Here is a 13045-nt window from a genome sequence, read left to right as displayed (position 1 = left end):
TACTTCTGTCAAAAAGCGTATATTTCCAGACCTTGCCATATATTTCAGGTCTAAGATATTTCCAGTACCATAGTAGAATTTGCCTTGTTGTTCTGACGAAGAAAAAAAAGATATATACTTACGTAGGACCGAGATGCCTACTTAAAAAGTGCCTATTTAAGACCGTTTCAATTCACTTACCTAATATGTCACAGTTTAGCTTGCCATATTGCCTCGATCATATACTACATACGTTCGATTATCTAGTTCTCGGAAATCTATTTTCGTCAAAATCGTGTTGAAAAAGTTGAGTTTGCCTTGTCCTGATGAAGAAAATACACACACAAGTAGGACTGAAAAGCCTATTACGACCTAGGGGGAAGTCCTACGTACTTCTTATGTACTTTCGGTATAAGGGGGGAATCCTTATTAAGGTTATGCAACATTCCAAAATAATCGTTATTAAATTTTTCTAGATCCTTCATTGTATCCTGCGACGCTTCCTCCGTTGAACTCGGAGCCGTCCTTAAGTTTTTGCATTACACTTTTTAACTGTAGCCAGGGAAAGAATGAATTGTTGAGGCATGTTAGTAGTCATTTCTATGTTTTTCCATAAGCCATTGTTAAAATGTAATATCGTAATGTCAAGGAAGCCCACCAGCTTAAAGTAATTTATGTGAAAACATTCATAACTTTGTTCATTAAGGTTAGTTTTATAACAGTAATGCATTAGATTATTTTAATTCGTCAGTGGCCCAATCTGGAGTAAAATTTATATATTAATGTTTTATTTACTTTGCATTACACTACCGATCAACCACTGTTTACTTATTATTGATAAAATTTAAATGTAAACAGATATTTCAGAAAGTTTGTCGAGCTATAGCTGTCAACAGCTGTTTAGAGCCAGTTTAATTTGAATTATGAAACGTAAAAACTACAATTTTTTCTGAATTCCAAAATGTTTCAGGTAACTTTTCTTAACCTTTTCTTCATAAAAACCTTCCTCGGATTTCAATGGACATTTTACAAAAAGAATTAACCGAATTGGTCCAGCCATTCTCGAGATTTGCGCCTACCAACACATTTTGCGATTCATTTTTATTTATAAAGATTAGTCAGCGTTCAAATTGATACCAAAAATCAATGTCCTAACATAATTCTAAGTACCACTCAACGACTCAACCAGTGAAATCCAAAATCGTTAAAATCTGAATCAGTAGAGCTTTTCCTCGGTATTTTCCGACCGGAAGTGATTTTTTTTATTTTTTCTCTATAATTATATAGATACTCGTGTACAGTAGTACAGTTTAATGATAACAAAAATCGTCGTCCTAACTCAATCGGAAATACCACGTTCACCTCAATCACTAAAGTACAAAGTAGTTGAAGTTCTAATCAGTAGAGTTTTTCAGGTGTATTTTCCGACTGAAAGTGATTTTTTTAATTTCTTTTCGATAATTATATACTCGTCTACAGTTTAATGATACCTAAAATCAACGTCGTAACTTAATTCTAAGCAGTCATTTTACGTCATTCTTCAAGACGAATTTGAACGAAGTGGTCGCTAATTTAAACTGTTCGCACCGTGTTACAGTTCAGGTTACTTTGTGACGTCTCGTGACCGCGCATACAGACATACCGTGATTACACTACACTATCCGAAAGGCCGAGCCCAAAAGTATCGTTTGATACTTTATGATTTAAACGAAAGGACAATTCTATTTTTAACAACGATCACTTTAATCAATTATATCAATAAATGTAATGTTTGTAGACAAGAGTAATGATAACTCTCCTTTCTTTCCCATGCTCCATGCTTAATTTATTTTTTAATATGTCAATATTTCGGGGGGGGGGGGGGTCCGGACCCCCTGGACCCCCCCCTTCGCTACGCCACTGCCTGGGAGGTGCAAGCGGCTCACCGGATAACGATGAAAAACCTCCTACTCTATCAATTCAATGTGTTAGCAAGTCGATTAAATTGAGATGGCTTCTAGCAGGTAAGAAGAATAAATGTGTTCTTAAGACATCACGGTTGCGGGAGAAGAGAGAGAGCCTACTTTAATGATAACTTAACGCCTTTCTACGCGATGCTCTTCCAAGAAGCGCAAATATTAGCGAGAGTAAAGGTATACGCTGTGTTGGTGATGAATGCGTGTTTGGTACAATTCACGTGAAAAAAAAACAATAATGGGTGGAAAACTAGTATCATCGCGAACTATGAGGACCACACGGAATTGGGTTAACAACACTGCACACACTCGTAGGAGTTTTAATTAATACTTAATAGGATATCTCTTGTTGTAATCTGGATTGAAATATTATTATTTTTTTTAAGCCTCAGCTACACAGCTATGTAGGCTTCGATGTTCACTATCTCGTGTCTATACATGATTGGCCCTCCCCGGGATTTGAACCCGTGATCTCTCAGTTAGAGACCCGAGACTATAACCATTAGTCTACGGAGGATTATATATAATCCTTATTATATATAATTATTATAAATAAATAAATAAATTTTTTATTTATTTATTTACTGTTTACTTCATGTATTATTTGTATACGTGCCCTCCAGTGAATAAATACATGTACATTCTTTAAAGAACTGGGTTCTGTAATGAGAATTCCAACTAACAATGGACCTAAGATATTTCAGCTTAAAAAGAAAAGCCAATTGAAACTACTCAATTAACAATAATTAAACTAGTTTTAATGGAATTCTAAACATAATAAAAAACTACCTCACATCAATCACTTTACATGAACAAGACAAGAGATTCATAACAACCACGTGTTTACATTTTTTAATAATATAGCAGTCCACTGCCAACATAAATCAATAGTTGAACTCTAAAAACATATCACTTACATTATATTTATGACAAACTGGATCATTTATACATCTAAAAAGTTAAAGTGATTAGAATGTTAGCGTTATATAAAGAAATTAAAGTATGATTATTTTTCTTCCCCAGTATGGTGCGATTAATATAAATAAAAAGTAATCGCAAATGTGTTGCTAATCGCTAATCTAGAGAACCGCTGGACAAATCTGGCTAATTCCTCTTGTGAAATATTTAGTTTTATTTGAAGGGATAAAGTGTAAAAGATGACCTAGAATATTTTGAAATTCAGAAAATGTAGTATTTATATATTTCATAATCCACATTTAGCTGGCACTAAACAGCCGTTGGTACTCAGCTAACGTTTAACAAATTGGCTATTTACATTTAAATGTTATAAAATATTAAGTATACTGTATTTGATCAGTGCTGTAATGCATATCCTAATAATATTATAAATGCGAAAGTACTTTTGTTTGTTTATTTTGTTTCCACGCGTAAACTACTCAACCGATTGTACTGAAATTTTACATGGACAAAATTTGCGGTTCTTGGGATGAATAGCCTATAGGCTTATTCTTATTTCGAAAATACCTTCGAGCTATGCCCCATTGGTCTTTAAAGTAGCGAAGAATCCCAATGTGGTCTCTAAATTTGTGTAATGTTAATTGAATGAGCCTGTCAAATGTAATCAACAGTTCTGTGTAAACATTGTTTATTATTTTCAATGTTTTACATTTTAGTTTACATTTATAGTGAGTTCATTTTCTAATAAGAAGCCATAATTTAAACGCAGTTTTATATTTCAGCTATTGGGTAAGTATTAATGTACCTATAAGTATAGGAACCTTAGAAAATGTCCTATGACATAAGAAGGTCAGAATTTGACTCCAAAGACCCATTTTGAAGCAAGAATTATACTAGATGAATTTTTAGTGGACTGTTCTTTTAAACTAAAATGAACCAATTCAAACTCTAAATATTCTAAAATATAAAAAAAAACTCTTACTGTAAATTTCAAGATGTATATAAACCCATCTTAGTTCTCTTTCGGCAGCAGTGAGATTCTCTGATCTGTGTTATATATGTTATTGATCGGGAAACAAAACAAAATCATCTGTTGACATACTAAGACCGAAGTAAATTACAATGGCTATAATTATATACGTTTTTGACATATTTTTTTGATCGTGGAAAACTCAAAATTGGCGTTGAATGTATAATTCACTCTAACCAGCAGTAGTCAAAACGGCCAACGCCTATAAACCTGCCAGTAGTCATTGGCCTAGCCAATTCGCAGGTAGCCTACGTCAAACGCCTCCCAGTACTGAAGCAGTTTAAATCAGACTATAATAAAGTAGCGAGTAACTACTAGCAATGCAGATATAAGAGACAATGTAGTCTAACTTTTACTATACATTTAAATATTGTTATGAAACCTATCTATGTCTCTTTTAACAAAACTAGGTTTCTCATATATTCTTCTTGATCGGAAGAGAGGCAAAACCAGCTTTGGAACAAAAAATACTAAGACCGGAGTAAATTAAAATGACCATAAATATATACTTTTTAACATATTTTCTTGATCGTGGGAAGAGGATAAACTCAACATTGATGTTGGAAATATAATTCACTCGAATCAGAAGTGCATGTATAGGTGCAAAACCTGCAAAATTGCATGTGAAACCGCGGGTTACTGTTAGTAGCAAATAAAACATTAATATCTAAATTTTACTCCAGATTGTGCCGGTGAATAATTTATAACATCTAATGCGCTGCAAATGATATTTAAACACTGTTATTAAAGCAACCTTAATGAATAAAGCTGTGAACGTTTCACACATATTCTCTAAACTAGTGGGCTTCCTTAACATTGTGTTATGGCATCGTATAACGTAAACCCTAAAAAAGATTATTGTAGAGTGTTGTATGAACTTTATAAGGACTTCCCCCTTATACCGGAAGTAGATAACAAGTAGACAGGATTTCTTCTTATGGCAAACTAACAGTTACCCGCTGCTTCGCACGCAATTTTCTATTGAAAAACTGGACAATATATCTATGTATTCCTTTTCTATGACATAATAAACAGTCTAGAGATAATCGATAGTCTCTCAAAGCTATTCCAATTTAGATTTAAGTTTAAAGAACAGAGGTTTGGGATCCTGAAGTCGTAAAGTGAATCAGTTTTTATAAGATTAGTATTTCCCTCCCACATTCCATGATAATTTATTGAAGTTCTTCGATGGCTTCAGTAACAATAAGAGTTAGCCTTTTTATCCCAATGACGAAAGTGTATCGTACAACTAAAAAGTTGCTGCGGTCAATATGGGTCTGTTCTGGTCGTTTAAATTCACCCCCGGTCTAATCTATTTACAGTTCCACAATAATTGATTTATGCTGTTGCACTAACCAAAACAATGGTCTGTCTCATATCTTGGTTTCGGAATCTAACTTAGGTTAAATTTTGATGATTAAATGATTTTGATATTTTTACCGATCACTAAATATGTATTAGGGGTATATGCTTCAAGTATTAGGGCAATGTTATCTCTATTTTCTTTTCAATAACTACAGTAAAAAGGCCATATACAACGTTAAAGGAACTAACCAGATTAGATTACGTTATTTGTACACATTCACAGCTTTATACAATAAGGTATTTTATTTTTATTTTATTTCCAACGGATTAGCCATTACAAAAGCGAGCATAATAATTTATAATTATAGTAATAAGTTAGCAACAATGACTAACACAAAACTAAAAAACTAAACCCAGGCAATAAGGCACTTATGGGTATGGCCGCCTAAAGGCACCATCAAAAACCAAACACGAGCACATGTGTGCGTGCGCGACCGCGTTTGTGCGCGTGTGTGTTTTTAAATTCATAGTTGTGTGGTTAAGCACTGAGAAGCACATAGAGCACTCTTGAAGGAAGCCAAGGAAGCGCAGAAAAAGTCCATGTGTTCTGGTAGCAAGCATCCAAGTCTCTGCATCCTAATCACAGGACTGTTGGCTGCATAGGAAGTTGTCACCGAAGTTCTTGCAAAAAGGACTCTAGATCCTGTGCCAGTGGGAATTTGGAAATTTATTTTCTGTAGCAGGTCTGGGCAATCGATGATTTCGTTAACCAACTTGTACAAGAAGAGAACGTCTTGGATGGAGCGTCTTGTTTCAAGTGAAGGTAAGTTAAGATAAGACGAAATCTCTTGTACTGGGACATCCAGATACCTAAATCCAAGACGCACTCCCGCAAGTCTCAGGAACCTCCTCTGCACCCTCTCAATGCCATCCCTCAAGTACAACTGGTGAAGGGGACCACACCACGCAACAATATTCAAGGTGTGGTTTTATCAAGCAGCAATACTGCGTCCTCAAGACGCGCAGGTCGGAGAAAGGCTTAGAAACTCTGAAGAGAAGACCAAGAAAAGTTAGTTGTTATAACAGCGTATAAATAGCATTTCTATTGTATTAGATGGATTATTGATCATTAGCGCAATCTAAATTTAAAATTAAATAACTTCGTATTTGCAATCTGCATTACACTACTGATTAAGCACTTTACAATAATTCAATATTTACTAAAATTTAAATGTAAACACATGTTTCTGCCTCTTTGATGAACTTCAGCTGAAAGTGTTAACAGCTGTTAAGTATCAGTTCAATTTATATTACGTGTCGTAGCGCAATCTGCCGGATCCAATGTAAAACAATCCAATATCATAACATTCGAATGTAAATAAACTAATGTTTCAATTTGAATTCGACTTTATTTGGTGAAATGAATGAGTTATAGGTGGTAAAAAGCACCCTAAGTGTTAATTCAGACCAAAAGCTATACCTGTTCCAAATTTCCGCACAATCCGTATAGCAGCTTCAGCGTGATTCGAGGACAAACCTCCAAACATCCAAACATCCAAACATTCAAACTTTCGTATTTATAATATTAGTGGGATAGACTTCTCAGTCCTACGTATGTACGTGTCTATATTTTTTCATCGGGACAACAAGGAAAACTCATCAATGGCTAAGGAAATATTTGAGATCGAGACAGATTACAAGGGCTGGAAATAGACGCTTTTGCCCAAAGATTTTTTGAGAGTTACATTCGTACGCTTCTAATATTACCGAGTATATAGTTTTTTGGTCTAGGCATTAAGGCAAACTAAACTATTGCACCGTAAGTGAGTTTAACCATTGCCATACCTCCCATATCTGTCGGTGCTGGGTCCTGTTAGGCCAGCAAATATTACACAAATTGTAGTGTTATAGATAAATAACCGTACAAATAGTAAATATTAACATATTTACATGAAACTTTTACTAAATTGTTCAGATTTACACTGACTTTTATATAGACACATTTACAAATTATTTAGAAACAACTTTTTTATTTTTAATAAACAATTTTACAATTATATATTTTAAAACAAATTTTTAAAGCAAATATTTATTTTCTACAATAAACATTATTTATGCCCTTTAAAAATTAATTTATTTTATAAATTAAACATACTGTTATGCAAAAATAGGGCACAAATGTTAATTTTGCTATATAAAATATTTTTTTAAACATGAAATAAAAAGGTTTGCGATTTTTTTTTTTTTTGAATCAGCCTACACATTGTTTAGTATTCTAAAATTTACCACTCTTATTTACATGCCCTATATACAAAACATTATTAATCTCAACATCACTTTTTATACGTTTTTGACTCATTTTGAAACTCAAAATAAAATGAACGTAAACAATAAAATAACCTTGTTAGCGCGAACCGGCAACTCTAGAGCTACTGAATTGTGACGAAGATGGCAACACAGCTGTCCGCTGCTCTCAGCTGATCTCGGCTGTTTGCATTGTTTATACTTTATTGTTCTCATCAATGACGTAATTTATTTCGTTTACAAAACCTTTTTTTAATAGATAAAGTAATATAGATTAACAGAAAAACACAAATTTTTATGTTTGTATTAATAATATATATTGGATTTTATTAACGTATTACACAACTACGAGATAACTCGTAGTTGTACATATGGGTCCTTTTTCCATACTACGAGATAACTCGTAGTTGTAGGCCAATGGATTAATAAACGCCTGGAAGCACGCACTTTTAACCGAAGTAGGCTTCTCAGTGCTACGTATGTATATTTTTTCATCGGGACAAGTCAAACTCTCCTATGTTACTTGAAATATCTTAGACCATAGTAGTGTATTTCTCATGGTCCTATAATTGTATACAAGGCTAGAAGTAAACGCTTTTTGATCGATGTAGGTTTCTGAGACCTTTGTATTTGTATTTTTTTCGTCGGTTTACAAGGCAGCCTCAGCTTTGACGTTAGAAATGTAATTAATTTGAACCAGAAATGCTTCTACTCGCGCAAAAAATGAAATCAGAATGAGTCTAACACTTAAATAATATCTACCTGATGTTTGCCCATTTACGACTACGTTTAAAAATGTCACAGGACTATATCATATTACATCATAAGTGCTTTTACTAAATAGTATAAGGACCTTGATTTTGAAATTTTTGTGAAGCAGTATTAATATAATATTGCAAATTAGGTTATATTTATTGTTTTATGTATGAATGATACAAAACATATAATTTGTTTTAATGTATTTAATTTTTATGTATGTAATTTAGTGTCAAAGCTAATTAGGCAACTGTTCCATGCACATGTTTATGATCATTAGCGGCAACACTGTTTATTAGAGCGGTATCTGATATAAATTATCGTGTATTAAAGAACTGAAATAAAACTTCAGTGTAGAGCACAACTGCAACAAAATATTTTGTTTACGCTATATGACAATTAACAATTGTCTGATATATAGATAGATGTACTCGTATACCAAATTAAAAGCAACTTCAGAACGGATTTATACATTTTTGGCCCTAGGCACTGTTCTGACATGCCATATCTGTGCCAAAGTCATCATAAAGTCAGCTTGTATCTATGATTACAATAAGTGTAGAGTTAAGATTGTGGATCGAAGCTTCGAAGATAAATATATTTATTTATAAGCTTTTTCTAAGTGATATTAGCATCGTGCTTGTGACATTTAGTATTGTCTGTGTTGATATAGTTGCCCTCGTGCTTTGTGTGACTAACTTATTATGTCTTGTTTCATTTTTCGATGTTTCTCTTTCATGAAAATAAAACTTATTTCTGTTTTTAAGGATTATTGTAGTGTTCGTCACTTTTGTTATGTTAAATTGTACCTGATTAGCTTTAATTACTTGTGCTATAGCTTGACCTTTGTCACTTACAAGTAGCCTACTTGTTTAAAGCGAATAAGACCATTTTCATAAAAAACCCATTCGTCTTTTTTCACATAGAACATCACTCTAGTTACAGGTATCAGTTTAATTACTTGGCTGCAAAACTATTTAATGAATTGCTGCAACGTCATGGTGATGAATTGTACTGGGAGAGGAAGCCTAAATTTAAAATGAAAATACTCCAATTTGTAACTTATGAAAAGATCAACTAGTAGGCCTGCTTGTTGGATTCAAAATGTATGTACTCGTATGTATGTGTATCTATATTGATATCTGTGATAAAGGTTTTTTTATGGTTGTCTGCTCAGCATATTTGTGTCTAGTACGCATTTTTGTTCATTGTTTATTGCTAAGGGCGCATATTGTCCTAGCTGGGCTTCACAGGGACTAGGTGTGTCACCATTGTGCTTTGACGGTGCCTGATCAGGCAACCTCGGGGGAACCCAGTGCAATGCGCGGTTTGAAGATTCAAACCATAGATGGCAGAAGCGCATATTACCTTAGTGTTTAATGTATTTGTGTACAGTATTTATTATATATTTATTTGTTTGTAGCTTTGTGGTGTCTGGTAAATTATACAATATTTTTTGTTGATTCCTGTTATATTTATATTTAATTATTATTGCTTGATATCAATTTATATTTTATTGTTTGTTTATATAGTTTATTGCACTCACTCTCTTTATATTGTATAGCTTGTTTTATGTGGATATTTTAATATATGTAATTTAAAAAATGTTGTGAATTAGTTAATATAAATTTAAAAGTGATTTGACACTGATTTAAAATGTAACATTGTCAATGGTTATAAGGGAGTTTCAATTTGGTATAAAATGTATAACTAAGAACTATCACAACTATCACTATTAATTTTCCCCTCAAGCACTCTTGTGGTGCATGGGGTTTATAAATTATCCTCTCTTATTATTGATAAATATTTTGTGACTTGTGACTCTGAAAACAGTATTGACTATTTCACGTAGTCACTGGAAGTACAATTTTTCAGACAAATGTATTTAAATACAAGACTTTGGACAGTTCCTTTGACTTACACAATCAAAGGTTCAACGTTCACTTTTTCAGCTATTACGCTCAGTAATATTCAAATTTAAGACATGCCTAATATATTAATATTCTAAAAATTAAATGAAACTGGGTATAACCTTGAAGGTATCCATACAGCTTCAGATAAGAAAATATTTAAAATTTAAAAAAAATGTCGATCTGAAATTTTGAATTTAGTTATTTATACATTGTTGCTATCCATGAATTCATTCATTGTGCAGAATGCCCTGGAACAACAAAAACTGTTTCAGTTTTCTTTTGAATGTTTTGTCATTGGTTTTTAATTTAATATACTCTGGGATTTTGTTGTAAAATCTTAATCCTCCTTGTACGGAAGATTTGTAAATTAATTTAGGCTGAGTTTTAGGGATTCTATTATATCGTGTGATGTGATCGTGGTAATAACTTCCCTAAAATAATTCCCATTTAAGTTTTGAATGCAATATTTAAAACAGATTTTACCTGATTCACGTGATTTTAAAGTAACAAAATACACGACAAAGGTTTATAATTTATAAGTGGAATGTTTTGTCATTTACATTACAGAAGACGAGTGTTTGTTATTATTGTATATACTCATAACTATTTACCAAGATATAACCTTCTGTGGTTAGCAGTATTTCTCTAACCACAAATAACCAGGTGGCAATCTCATGGTTTTTAGTAAAAAATCATAGTTATTATATTAAATTTTACAAACGACTTCTTGTGAGTTTAAAACACAGTTCATTGTTCTGTTTGCTCGTGATATTTTTCTATGCAGGGTGTTGAACATGTGTGGAACCACCATTTTATCTTTTGAGTGGTTAAAGAAAAAAATTGAGATTTTGTATACGGGTATACTATGGTTTTACCTATCTTTTGGTGCGCTATGTAATTTTTTATCACTGATAGGGGACGTCCTGGGGAGGATGCAGTAAAAAGTTCCAGAAGCCTGTGGCAAATGTCACTTCATATAAAGGCCAATTTTCTGAGTAAGTAGCCACAAGTTTCACCTCGAAAGGACCACCTTAGGAAAAATGGCGACTGTTTGAAATTAAAAAACATTGGAATCATATTTGGTAATTCTGTTAAAACTAAATTTAGTCAAACAACACAAATTATAAATGTAGTCAAATGGTTTTTTGTTCAATAAGTGTTTATTTAATACACAGCAAGACAATAGTGTTTATGATCAACTTTCTATATTCGTCTGTAAGTGGATTGCATAGCTTTTAGAATGGCAATAACAGGTAGAAGTTCCTGATAAGTAGCAGCCACTGTCTCTTAACGAAAATGTTTGCTTGTTTTGGAATGTTGGCTTTTCCAAGGTCGTTAGATAAACAATAAACTCTTCAGTACGTTACTAAATTGACTACAGACCAGGTAGTGTGTTGGAAAGTAGAACTGTGTTGTTGTATTCTGCAACTGAATTACCTGAACGTGAACGAGTGGCACCTCATCACACCATTTAAGAAGTCAGGGTCTTCATTCATTCTCAGCCCATAAAAATCTGATACATTGAAGATAGTCATCTTCGCTAAGCTCTTGATGTAACGATATTTTTTGTACATCTTGTTTTCGTGAAGGATTCTCGTAACTGTCGTTTGACTCGACCCAGAGTCATCAGCTAATTCTTCAGCTTGAGTCCTGTACGTTTTTCTGTACGTGAGTCCAGCAGCTAACAAATCGGCAGATTTTTCGCTTCTAACTGGCCTTTTCTTTTTCTTACCTTTTTTGTTAGCACTTTGTACACTTCCAGTTTCTCGAACACGATCTGCTAAGCTTCGATGTACCTTTTGTGAGTAGTGATGTCTTTCAGGAAAGCTTTCAGCGTACAATACAGCTGATACAGTGAAGTTTATATAACACTCAAAACTATCAACATATCAAACGCCTCCGCACTGGTGTAAACCATTTTAAATAAATAAACTTACAAACGAAATTTACTGTAATTATCTGAAAACCCAAATTTGTATTTCAAGGCCCTATAAATGTAATATGGTGAAATGTAAAAAGTACCAATGGTATAGACTATGGCCTCCACTATTCTCTCTAAATGGCCTCTCTTCGCTGAGTTGTGCTGAGCTTAGGCCTTCTGACACTCGCCCGCCTAGCTCCTATGTCACCTCCGCAAGTGAGTCTGCAGAATATTGAAAATATTTTACTTCTCAGAAGCTCCTGATGCTTTTTACAGTGCATACTTTCTCGGATCTAAGTAAGCGTCACGAGAACACGCCGAGACCTGAAATAACGTAACGAAAATAATCACCCAATCCCAAAAAAGTCACTTCATTACATGTGTTACTGTGTTAAGCGATAAAATGCCATTATTTTACTCAGTTTATTTAAAGTAAAAGTAAATAAAACTTTACTTTATTTATAAATTTGTTTATTCTACGATTTTTTCATTGCCATTAATGGTTACAAATACAGTAATACCAATGTAAAAATAATAGAACTTGACTTTTACCTTTGATTTTGACCCCAAAATCTCTGTCTGACCTAGTTTCAAAACTGTCTTAGCAAAAAAACTGTTATCAAGAATTATCGCACGCACAGACATATAACGACGATCGTGTGTATGGAATCAATCGCACTACATAAAAATACAATGATTCCGCAAATCTAAGTAAAAAATAGTTGAAAGAAAGGAAGTACTCTATAGGAGAACGGACAATTTATTGGTATTGTTGTGTGTTACAACAACAAACAACACACTAATTCCGAGAACCGTTTTTTGTATCCTCTTCTTCAGCTATCTTATGTCTGTTCCCCTAAAAAATAAGTGCTTACAAAAAAAGTAAACAGATATTTTAATTGTTTACCTACCTTTTGGATGCTTAACCTGTTGTTTTAGGATTTGAGACATGAAGGGTGTTATG

Source organism: Homalodisca vitripennis, chromosome 7 (assembly GCF_021130785.1).
Source record: "Homalodisca vitripennis isolate AUS2020 chromosome 7, UT_GWSS_2.1, whole genome shotgun sequence".
Classification (NCBI taxonomy): Eukaryota; Metazoa; Arthropoda; class Insecta; order Hemiptera; family Cicadellidae; genus Homalodisca; species Homalodisca vitripennis.
This window is presented reverse-complemented; position numbering follows the sequence as displayed.